Below are 12,056 nucleotides of genomic sequence, written 5' to 3'. Positions count from 1 at the left end.
CCATTTGTGTTTCAACTTTCTGTTTAGTTCCATGCTGCATTTTTACATGGAGTTGTTAATTTTTTTTAATTCAGTGTATAGTCTAGATATTAACCTTCTGTCAGCTATATGACTGGTAAAGTTTTTTTTCCTGATTCTGAAGACTGTCATTGTCTCCTTTGATATACAGAAATGTTTTGTTCATTTGTTTCATGGGGAGGTCAACTTTATTAATTGTTGGTTTTAATGCCTGTGATACCAGGGTCCTCCTATTCAGAAAGTCCTTTACCATGTATTTTTTCCCCTATAAGATTTAGGGTATCTGGTCTTACGTTGAGGGCTTTGATCCATTTGGACTTGGGTTTTGTACAGGGTGATAGAGGAGGACCTATTTTTATTCTTCTTTATATAGCTGTCTGCTTTTGTTGAACATGTTCTTTTGACCTCAATATGTGATATTGACCTTCTTGTCAAATATCAAGTGACTGAGGAGTGTGAACTACTGTGTGGGTCCTTGTTATATTCTATTGATCAACATGTTGGTGTTTATGCCAGTACCATGCTGTTCCTATTATTACAGCTCTGTAGTATAACTTGAAGTCCAAGATAGTGATACTTCTAGCAGGTTTGTTATTTTTATTTATTTATTTTTATTGTTCTGGACATTCTGGGTTGTTTTTGTTTCCATATAAAATTTAAGCTGAGTTTTGGACATCTTGAGTCATTTGTGTTTCCATATAAAATTTAAGCTGAGTTTTGGACATCTTGAGTCATTTGTGTTTCCATATAAAATTTAAGAGTTGTGTTGGCATTTTGATTTCAACACAATTTCTGTTGAATCCATAGATTGGTAGGATGGCAATTTTCACAATATTAATCCATAAGCATGGGTGGTCTTTCCATTGTCAGGTATCTTCAGTTTGTCCACAGTGTGAATAAGGGAAAGGTAAAGAGGACGGAAATAGAAATTTATTGAGCCAATTTTTAGTGTCTTCCAAAGAGAATTTATATAAATCTTTCCTTTTCTGTGCAAAGCAGTAGAGGTTTTTTTTGTATGTTTATTCATTCATTTACTTTACCTCCCTGTTCTTCCTCCCTCCTCTCCTCTCAACCACTCTTCCTTCTTCTTTCCCCATTTCCCCTCCTATTATTCCTAAGAAAAGGGGACCCCCCATCCACCCCAGTTCATCAAGTCGCATCAGGACTGACTGAGCACACCCTCCTCTGTGGCCTAGGGAGGCAGCCCAGCCAGGGGAGAGTAATCAAAAAGCAGGAAACAGTCCATGTCAGAGACAGCCCAGCTCCCCTTACTAGGGGACTCACACGAGGCCTGAGCTACCCATCTGCGACATCAGTGTAGGGGACCTAGATCCAGGCAATGTATGGCCCTTGTTGGTGCTTCAGTCTCTGCAAGCCCCTCTGGGCCCTGGTTGGTTGGCTCTGTTGGTCTTCTTGTGGAGCTCCGGACCCCTCCAGGTTCTTCTATCCATCCCCTGACTTTTCCACTTCCTCCCTACACTTTGCTCAACATTTGGCTGAGAGTCTCAGCACCCATTTCAATCTGCTGCTGGGTGGAGCCACTCAGAGGACCGTTATGCTATGCTCTTGTCTGTGAGCATAACAGCGACAAAGATAGACAGTACCTCAGAGTAAAGGGCTCAAAAAGGCTTTCCCAGCAAACAAACCCCAATTAAACGCTCTCCTTTATGAGAGCTACCATAGTCATTATGTCTCGTCATAACAATAGAAACCCTAACTAAGACAGCGCCCTGCCCCCAAGCTCAAGTGTTAAAGAAGAAGTCACTAGATGATGCAATTCTTTTAGTACTTTCTAGAAACCGTAGGAGATAGAACTTAGCTGGAGGACTGAGGATGAGCTTCTGAGAGTATTTTGTCTGAGTGGCATTTTCTTGTCTCTTTGGTTCTCAACTGTGAACAGCTCTCTTCTGCCACATGTCCCTACCACCTTGATGTCTTCTATCAAAGTACATGGTGGCATGTAAACCATGGACCGAACGCTCTGAAACTGTGAGCAAAGACACATCTTCCCTCTCCTTAAATTGTTCTCTCATGTATTATGCTCACAGTGATGCGAACTCACAAACCCAACCATCCTTCTCCTTATGTCTCTCTTCAGCATAGTATTCTTCCCTGTTGCTGAGTGACATTCCCTCTGGTGACTTCATCTAAAAGTTCATGGGCCTTTCAGAGAGGGCCTCCAGGATCTTGCTGGATGATGGCACACTCAGTATTTGTGCTAAAGAGTAGTCATGGCCATTTAGTCGGGGAGGAGGTCCCCCTCGGTCATAGACCTAGGGGAGGGGAATAGGGTGAAAGTGGGAGGGAGGGAGGAACAGGTGGATACAAGTGAGGGGAAAACAATTTAAATTTAATCTGAATAAATTAATTAAATAATAAAATATTAAAAATATGGTCATGAGAAGGGCTGGAGAGATGGTTCAGTAGGTAAGAACATTTCCAGTCCTTTTGGAGAACCAAGATTTGGTTCCTAGAACCCTTATCAGGGGCTCATGATCACGGGTAACTCCAGTTCCATTACGTCAGATGCCCTCCGGCCTCTGTGGGCACCTGCATACATGCAGCACCCAGAAACTCGCACAGAAGCATATACATTAAAACAAAACAAAACCAAACCACAAGCAAATATGCTTTTAAAAAAATGGTTATGGGTTCTCCCTGTGTTTCTTGGCCAGCTTCAATTTTTCTAAATTTATCTCTTGAAATCCAATAGCTTTGCATGGCTGTGTTCTTTGAATCCTTTTCTCACAATAGCAAATTCAATCAAATCACCCAGCAGAGGCAGACTGCCTCTGAGCTTGTTTGGGTTTCTTTCATTCTGTAGCACACGTTTGCTTCTGTTTGTTTGACTTCTTGTGGAGAATTTAATATCAGCTGTAGTCTGAGTTTTTTTTTTCCAAAGAAAATTGACTGAATTCAAATTACTTGCATGTGACAAATACCATCACCCTGCTAAATTGCTATTTACACCAGTAAATATGAACTCAGATGCCTTTGGTCAGGCTCCATGCAGTAATCTTCCAATTCTCACCTGCCGCATGAGCTAAAGAATGTAAATTGAAAACACTAACTGTGAAGTGGTGGATGAGACAAGTCTTAATAAGCCCCTCTTCAGACTCACAGCTTCACCTCACGGAGAGAAGAAAATGGTCAATGATATTTTTTACCACTGTCTTCTCAGAATGGTTCATTAATCAGTTTGCCCGGTTGATTGACATGTAGTGGCCCTTGCTTGAAAAGGGCTGTGGTACCCATATATGCTGGCTAGTTTTATGTCAACTTGATATAAGCCAGAGTCATCTGAGAGGAGGGAACCTCAACTGGGAAACATGTTTCGTAAGATCAGGCTGCAGGTGAGCCTGTAGGGCATTTTCTTAATTAATGATTGATGGCTGAGGCGCCATTCCATTGTGGATGGTGCCATCTCTGGGCTGGTAGTCCTGGATTCTGTAAGAAAGCAGGTTGAGTAAGACATGGGGAGCAAGCTAGTAAGCAGCATCCCTCTATGATCTCTGCACTGGCTCCTGCCTTTAAGTTTCTGCTCTATTTGAGTTCCTGTCCTGACAGCCTTTGATGATGAACAATGGCATGGAAGTGTAAGCCAAATAAGCCCTCCCCTCCTCAACTTGCTTTTGGTCATGGCTTTTCATCAAAGCCATAATAACCCAAATAGGACACCTCAAAAGATCATGTCTTCTGTTGCACTGTGGTGTATACAGAACTGGCTGTCTGTTCAGGAAGAAGGGCCAGAGCAGAGATGTTACAACTGCGGAATAAACTAATTGCTTGGAAAACACTTACCAAGAAGCCTTTAGCAACTTATCACTTTGTCTAATTGTAAGAGACCTCAGGCAGTGAGACAAATTTTCCCTCAGCTATTTGATCAATATTTGCATCGCCATATGAGAACATTCTGAGGTCTTCCTTTATCGGACTAACTGCCTAAGAAAGTCTTTGCTCTGATTCCAAAGAGGATTGTATGTTTTGGCAAACTCCTTCTTCTAAGTCTGAAATTGGACACTGTGGTTTTAAAGTTTTCATTTATGATAATTGCTTTGTTTTTTATTACATGTGAATGAGTGTTTGCCTGCATGTATGTCTGTGTACCACATACATGCATGCAGTGCCATCAGAAGCTAGAAAAGGATGTCAGTAGCTCTGAAGCTGGGCTTACAGGCAGTTGTGAGCTATCATGTGGATGCTGGGAAGTGAACCCAGGCCCTCCACAGAAGCGTCAAGTGCTCTTCAGTGTGGAGCTGTCACTCCGGGCCCTCTAATCCATTTTTGTAAAAATAGAACTTCTTTCTCTTTTGTCCTACCCATCCCTTTCACTCACAAAACCCTCAGTGAGCCTCAGAGGTTAAGTTAGTGAACAGTGCTCTCACTGCATTGGAGCTGACAATCTGTCAACCCTGCCTAGATCCTGTTTCCTGTAGGAGCTTTGAACAATTTTTTAACGTATGTTTTAATTTTTGAGACAGTGTCTTACATGCCCCTGGCTGGCCTCAGCATTATGATGTAGGTGAGGATGACCTTGAATTTATTGTCCTTCTGCCTCCACCTCCCGTCTGATGGCACTGTAGATGTGGAGCACATGCCCTGTTTCCTCTTTGTTTTATTTGGTGACTGTGACGCTGATGGTCGGCAGTGTCTCGAGCGTGCTGGGGGAAGTGCTCCAACACTGTTTCGGTCTCTCATTCTGGAGTTCACTATTGTGTTACATTTTTGGAGACAGGGTCCTTTGTACCCAGGCTGGCTTTGAATACACTGTGTAAGGGAGGGCGACTTTGAACTTCTGATCTAGCTCCCAAGTGTTGAGGTTACAGATGTGTGCAACACATCCCATTTGTGCTGGGTCTGGGCTCAAACCCAGGGCTTTGTGCATGATAGCAACGAGCTATATATCCAGCCTTCTCTGAAGAGGCTATTTCAAGGACTCCTAACACCTGGGGAAGAACTGTTTTAAAGCCACATAATTTCAAAAGAATATCTGGAATAGATGCACTGAGATTCTCTCTCTCTCTCTCTCTCTCTCTCTCTCTCTCTCTCTCTCAGTTAACATAGAGCATTTGCGTTTTGACTCTCTGACTATCAGAGATTCCTGGACATGTTTTAGTGATGCTGGAACATCAACCATTGGAAAAGATTTTGATTTTCGAGGGCTGGTCAAGTTCTCTGGAGACAGTGTTTACCAGAAAGAGCCAAAGGCTGAGGTGGAGTTAAAACGTGACATATTGAAACCAAAGGAAACTGCAGGCAGCAAATGTCAAGGAATTGACTGAGCTCTGAATTTTGAAAATAAAGTGAAAGAAAAGCAAGTCTTTTTTTTTTTTTTGAAATCTCAAACCTTTCATCTTATACCAGTTATCCAATTAAAGAATTCAGAATATTAGTGAATTCTCAAGTGACCACAGTGCACAGTGGTTCTCAAGTTATGTCCCATCCTGAATCCTTTTCCATGCTTGAGAAAAATATGAGTGAACTTTCCCCTGTTTATCACTGACATTGATTCTAGTCAATGTGAGATGGAGGTGGTGGGACCTTCATAGTAGAGCTTCCGGGGAGTATGATCTTAGGTTTTATTATTTTCTCCACTTCCTCAAACATAAATAGAGCCTTTTGGGATATGACATCAGGTGGCTAGACACTTACTTATTTATTTAACTTAAACCACGGCCATCTCTTGGGTATTTATCACTGCTATGACGTCAGTGCCCTGACAAAAATGATAAAAGATGGTTCTTCAGTTTTATAACTTCATTAGCTCAATGCCTAATGAATGAGATTGACATGTTTGGTAGCCTCTATGTATTACTAAGTATTAAACATGTAAGTATCCAAAACTTAGGTTTATAAGTAATGGTGTTGCTATTCTATTTTTTAAGCGGTGAGCCTTTGAATATATTCTAAGCATTGCTTCTCAGAAAGCATTTCAATACGGTAACTTTTCCCCGTTCTTTTCTTCATTGGTAAGACTTCCAGCAGCCTCTGAAGGCTAATCAACTTTCTCCACATGAACGAACTTAATCTTTTTTACATTTTAAACTTGTTCTATTCTAGGAAAATCTGTGTTTCCAATCTACCTCATATTTGAACCTGTGTGGAAGCTTACAACCTTGCTAGAGCATAAAAAGTTTTTTCTCAAGGTGAATTGGATGAATTCATTTGAGAACATAAAAAAGTTGTCATGCTGGCTTATTCTTTTCTTAATTCTCTCAGCAGCAGTTATTAAACACTATAAGATTATATACTGACCCTGTTCTAAGCACAGGGCAGCCTTAGACAAGAGCAATAAACACAAACATGTGATTTGCTCTAAATGTCCATTCCCAACCAGGGAGCGTTGTCTTGTGTTGCTGGAACAAAGAAACCTGAGACCAGGCAATTCAAGGAGAACAGCAATGCATTTTCTCTCAATGACTCAGCATGGGATGTTCAATATCAGGACATTAGCACATTAGGTGAAGACCTGCGTTTATTGATGGTAGTATCAAAGCATCGTCTTGTGGCAGAGAGGACAGAGATCAAAGGAAACAAACACTGTGCCTCCACACCGCAGGGGCTCAGAAGAGTGAGGGGTGGCACTGGAAAGATGGCTCAGAGGCTCAGGGCATTGTTTATACAATGGTGAGCACTGGACTAGAGTTTGGATCCCAGATCCCATATACCAAACCAGGAGCGATGCTCTCTTCTGGCCTACTAGTGTAGACACACAGACACAAACACAGACACTGACACACAGACACACACACACACAGAGAGTCTGCAAGAAGAAAAAGGAAGAAAGACTCATACAATGGGCCCCTTCAGCCTGTTACTTACAAGGCACCAATCCACTCACAAAGCTCTGCCTAGTCATTTCCCCAAAGGTCCTACCTTTTACAGTGCACACAGTGGAAGTTTCGTTTAAGAATCTGAGGTGCTAGCCACTACATTGAGGAGCTGACCTGGGGATTAAGTTTCAACACATAAATTTCTTTCTTTTTTTTCTCCTTTATTAATTTATTCTTGTTACATCTCAATGGTTATCCCATCCCTCGTATCCTCCTGCCAGGGACCAAAAGGCCTGAGGCCGACCCCCACCCATTCAGCATTTGCAGCAAACATCCTGCTGGGCCACTCATTAGGTATGCAAGGCATCCAGCTTAGTCCTGAGAAGACAGCGATCTGATCCTAAGATAACCACAGAGATATCCTGCTTTGTCTCACCTGGAAGACCCCTCCCCTTGCAAATGTTCCCGGGGCTCAACCCAGAAGATTTTGTACTTTTCCACTACTCTCCTTGCGTACCCCCGCCCTCACTAAAGCAGGTTTTAAAAAGCCTGCCATTACCTTCAATAAACGGCTCTTGACAAGCAACTGTTCGCTTGAGCTCTACGTCTCTCTCGCCCATTTCTTTAAATACAGGTTGCGACCCCCCTCGGCCCCCCAATAACTGACCAGCTGGACTGGTCGGTGGACTAGTTATCGTTACATGGACTAGTTAATCTGGCGCCCGACGTGGGACTCGAGGTGCGGGTTTCTTCCCGAACGGATTAAGGGACCGGTCCACAGGAGTTTTCATGACCAGCCGAGTTCGCCCGGCCGGCTTCGTCATTAGGTGAGTCATCCGTTCGCATATCTCAAGAATGGGCCATTCGCTGTCCAAGGAAGCAAAGTTCATAAGAGGCTTAAAGGACGTACTCAGAGAGAGGGGTATTAGGGTAAAAAAGAAACATTTGATTGAGTTTTTTGTTTTTATTGACCAGACCTGTCCCTGGTTCATGATTGATGGACCTACTATTCATTCTGAAAAGTGGCAAAAGGTGGGGCGTGAGCTTAATGCACTTATTTAAAAAGATGGTAATACAGCGGTGTCGAACAGTATTTTTTCTTATTGGGGCCTTATACGGTACATAATTGAGTCCGGCGAAAACGAAAGCGGACAGAGGCAGCTCCTCTCCGTGGCTGAACTCTGCCTGCGCGAATCTCTCCCTCCTTCTCGTGTTCCTTCCTGTTCCTCTCTGCAGGGTTCCTCTCTTACGTTCATTGACATGCCCCCCGATTCTGTTCCTCCTACATCCTCGGAGCCCTTAAAAAATCTTTCCCCTGCACCTGCGTCCAAGCCTTCCCCTTCCCCCCGCCGTCTTTATCCGTCGCTTCCTCCCACCTATGAGGACCCCATTTCCGCTATGGAACGCGGGTGTTCACCACTTTGTGCCCCTGTTTTTCCCCCAAAAAGGGCACCCTCTGTCCGGTCCAGTCCGCCAGCCTCTCCTGTTCCCCCTCCGTCGGTCGCCCCTTCACGCGCCTCCCGCCATTCCGCCATTTTCCTTTCTCAGGCCCCAGATGAGCCCTTGGATCCGGATGCTGCTGCCACCCTTGAGGAGGAGGCTGCTCGCCTCTTCTGCCCTTATCAGGCTACTCATCTATCCCCTCGTTCTGAAACACCCGCTCCCTTCTCCTACGCTCCTCCTTGCCGCCGCTACCCAGGGCCCTCTCCATCTCTCCTGGTCAGATTTTGGCCTGGGCCCTTCCGTTAACCCTGGCTGACTCTGTTGTCTCTCCTCCCGCCGCCCCGACTCCCTCCCTACCCCCACTGCTTATCATAAACTAAAATTTAAAAAGCTAGAAAAACTTAACACGGCTGTCCGTAGTTACGGACCTAATGCGCCGTTCACACTCTTCCTCCCAAACTGCTTTTGCCAGATGGAGGCCCATCTCCAACACCAGATCTCCCATGCGACGAAGATTCTTCAACTTCAACAACGGCTTTCACTTTTAACAACGCGCCTTTCCTCCACAGCCCCGTTTATTTTCCCTGTCACCCGTTCCCAGAGCCAGCCCGCCCTGAGCGGGGCGAAAACTGAGGCGAAAACTGAGGCCACTGATTCAGGCGCTGCTTTGGGAGAGCCACCTGCCTCTGCCTCTCGAGTGCTGGGATTAAAGGTGTGGACCACTATGCCTCTCATCATTTACAGATTTTGAAGCCCAACATTCACAATCTTCATTTTTCACCGAGTATCAGCTCAGTAGTCTCACGGTTGGCACTGAAGGCCTTGCTTTGGCTAGCTCCCGCCGTTCAGTTTTCTGCTGGCCTCAACTCCAGCACTTTTTACAAAATGCCCGAGTCTGGCGTCCCGGCCAGACACGGGGCCCTAGGTAGAGGGTCCCAGGCAGCGGTCCCTGGGGCATCCTGAGATTCCTTACTATAGGAAGGGGAAGAAGGTGGGATGCAGCGTGGGCCGGTCCAATGGCTCAAGTCCCCAAGGGCCTAGACCAGCTCTTCGAATACCATCCCAGGGCAGGTTGTGGCCGATACAGGTCCCCACGGGGGCTCCATTTCCAGAGACCCCACGCCCCAGCCTGGCCGCTTTCGAACTTACAGACCTGGGGGCAAGACCTCCATTTGGATCTGGCAACGCCAGGAGATCCGGCTTCTGATAGTGAGCATGATTCCTCAGGTTCGGAGGGAGAACAGAAAGGTGGTGGAACGGCTCCTGACCCTACCCAGCCTTTCGCGCTCATAATTTTTCCTTCCCTCTTTGCCCCCACAGGACTGCTCTGGCAACGGGCCCCTCTTTTTTGGCTTCATCTCCCCTCCTCCTCCACCAAGGTCCTTTCTACTTATCCTACTCTGGTTGCGTCTCTCATTCGGCAGGGGCGGGAAGCAGCCACCAGGCTCTTCGGAAGGGACCCTCACTCTATTATCACGCCTTACTCGGCCACACAAATAAGGTGGCTTTTTCAAAATTCAGATGATTGGGCGGTCTCCTGTATTTCTTTTTGCGGCCTATTAGATAATCATTATCCCCCAGATAAACTAATTCAATTCCTGCAGCGACAACCTGTCATCTTCCCGAGAGTCACCCGCTCCAGACCCCTCCCCCAAGCTTCCCTGGTTTTTACTGATGGCTCCGCTACCGGGGTTGCTGCCCTCTCTGTGGACGGAGCTATCCTGCAAAAACAAACCCCCCATACCTCTGCTCAACTTGTTGAGCTGGAAGCTGTCGCACACGCCTTTACATTGCTTCCCCATACTCCCTTTAATCTATATACTGATAGTGCCTATGTCGCGTCCTCTGTTCCACTCCTCGAGACGGTTCCTCGTATTAAGCCTGCTACTAATGCCTCCCCTCTCTTCTCCCGTATCCAACAGCTTATTCTTTTGCGCTCTCAGCCTTTTTTCGTTGGTCATATTCGCGCTCACTCTACCCTGCCAGGGCCTCTGACTACACTTAATGCCTAGGTGGACTCAGCCACGCGCCCCCTGCTTTCAGGGCTGGCCGTTCCATCCGCCAGCGACTCCGTTGCTATGGCCAGGGAGGCTCACGCCCTCCACCACCTTAATTCCCAAAGCCTCCGCCACATGTTCTCCATCACTCGGGAACAAGCCCGGGCTATTGTTAAAGAATGCCAGGCATGTGTCACCTTTCTTCCCGAGCCACATACGGGAGTCAACCCTCGTGGCCTCATGCCTGGACAGGTCTGGCAAATGGATGTTACTCATTTCTCCTCTTTTAAGAAACTTAAGTATATTCATGTGTCTATAGATACTTTTAGTGGATTTATTTGCGCCTCTCCGCACGCTGGAGAGGCTACTAGAGATGTTATTGATCATGTTTTGTATTGCCTTACTGTTGCCCCCAAACCCTTTACATTAAAGACTGATAACGGCCCTGGGTATACAAGCTCTGCCTTCAAATCCTTTTGTGCCCAACTGCAGATTAAACATGTTACGGGGATACCTTACAATCCCCAAGGACAAGGAATTGTCGAGAGGGCCCACCAGACACTTAAAACAATGCTTAATAAATTACAGTTTTCCAAAGGAATCCTATATCCCTCTACAGCAGGGCCTCGCCTGCTTCTCAATCATGCATTGTTCGTCCTAAATTTTCTACAAAAGGATGATCTTGGCCATTCGGCGGCCGATCGCCTTTGGCACTCTTCCACCTCCTCCACCTATGCCAAGGCTCTGTGGAAGGATCCACTGACCCACCAATGGCATGGACCCGACCCAGTCCTTATTTGGGGCAAAGGTCATGCCTGCATTTATGATCAAAAAGAACAAAATGCGCGCTGGTTACCTGAGCGCCTAATCAAACCTTTTAACCCCCCTCTCCCAGGGAACTCCCCTGAGGAAAAGATATAATTGTGCTCTTTTTTAGGATAAAAAAGATACCGCCGATTCATCATGTTGCTACTCACCGCGTCGCTCCTTTGCCTCTGCCTTCCTGAAGTGATTCTCGCCGCATTCCTGCGCCAACCTCAGCCTTATACAATCTATAATTTTACCTGGGTCATTATTAACCAAGCGGGAGATATTGTTAATTCCTCCTCCTCTCAGGGCATTAACCCCCAGTGGCCCGATTTACAGGTTGACCTCTGTGCCCTGGCCCTGGGAGGCCCCTCTTCTTGGGGCGTGGAAGACATTTTTTGGCCTAAGGCTCCCGAGGAGACGCCCCCTTTCTCTCACTCGGTTGGTGGTCCCAGCCCCGGCTGCCGTAATGACCTGGAGCGCATCATGCTCCACAAAACCTTACACCAGGATGGGATTGCTTGGGCCGGAGGACTCTATGTTTGCCCGGGACCCTCTCATCGGCCCCGTCCTGATAACCACCGCTGTGGTGGGGCCCAAGATTTTTACTGTGCCTCTTGGGGGTGTGAGACCACTGGCGACATGTACTAGAAGCCATCCTCTTCTTGGGACCACATCACTGTTGATTCCTGGGTTCATCCTCAGCCCTATGGTGAGGCCGTTAAAGACCTTTGCAATGCAGCTCGTTCAGTCACCAATGGCTGGTGCAACCCCCTGACCATTCGCTTCACTGAGCCCGGTAAACGTGCCAGTTGGACGGGTCGTGGATTTAAATGGGGCCTCCGTGTTTATAAATCAGAGTACGATTTTGGACTTACGTTCAGGTTACACCTCCTGAAAAAGGTACCCAATAAGGGCACTGCAGTGGTTGGGCCTAATCATATTTTCCATCATCCTGTTCCCGTTCCTGCTCCTGGCCCCCCGCCTAAACCTGCCACCCCCATGCCTCCCTCCCCGC

The 12,056-nt window shown here is 46.4% G+C and overlaps 1 long non-coding RNA gene across 1 annotated transcript in view; it reads right to left on the bottom strand.

Moving 5' to 3' along the window:
• Nucleotides 1-7,054, bottom strand: part of LOC311580419 — a 148,189-nt gene extending 141,135 nt beyond the window's left edge. Inside the window, exon 1 of the long non-coding RNA XR_014773461.1 lies at nt 6,985-7,054. This is a non-coding gene — a long non-coding RNA (uncharacterized lncRNA). The remainder of the gene's footprint in view (nt 1-6,984) is intronic.
• Nucleotides 7,055-12,056: the final 5,002 nt, after the last annotated feature.

This window comes from Acomys minous (assembly GCF_964271855.1).
Source record: "Acomys minous genome assembly, chromosome: 13".
NCBI lineage: Eukaryota > Metazoa > Chordata > Mammalia > Rodentia > Muridae > Acomys > Acomys minous.
The sequence above is the reverse complement of the archived record's forward strand: the minus strand, read 5'-3'. Positions and strand labels throughout refer to the sequence as shown.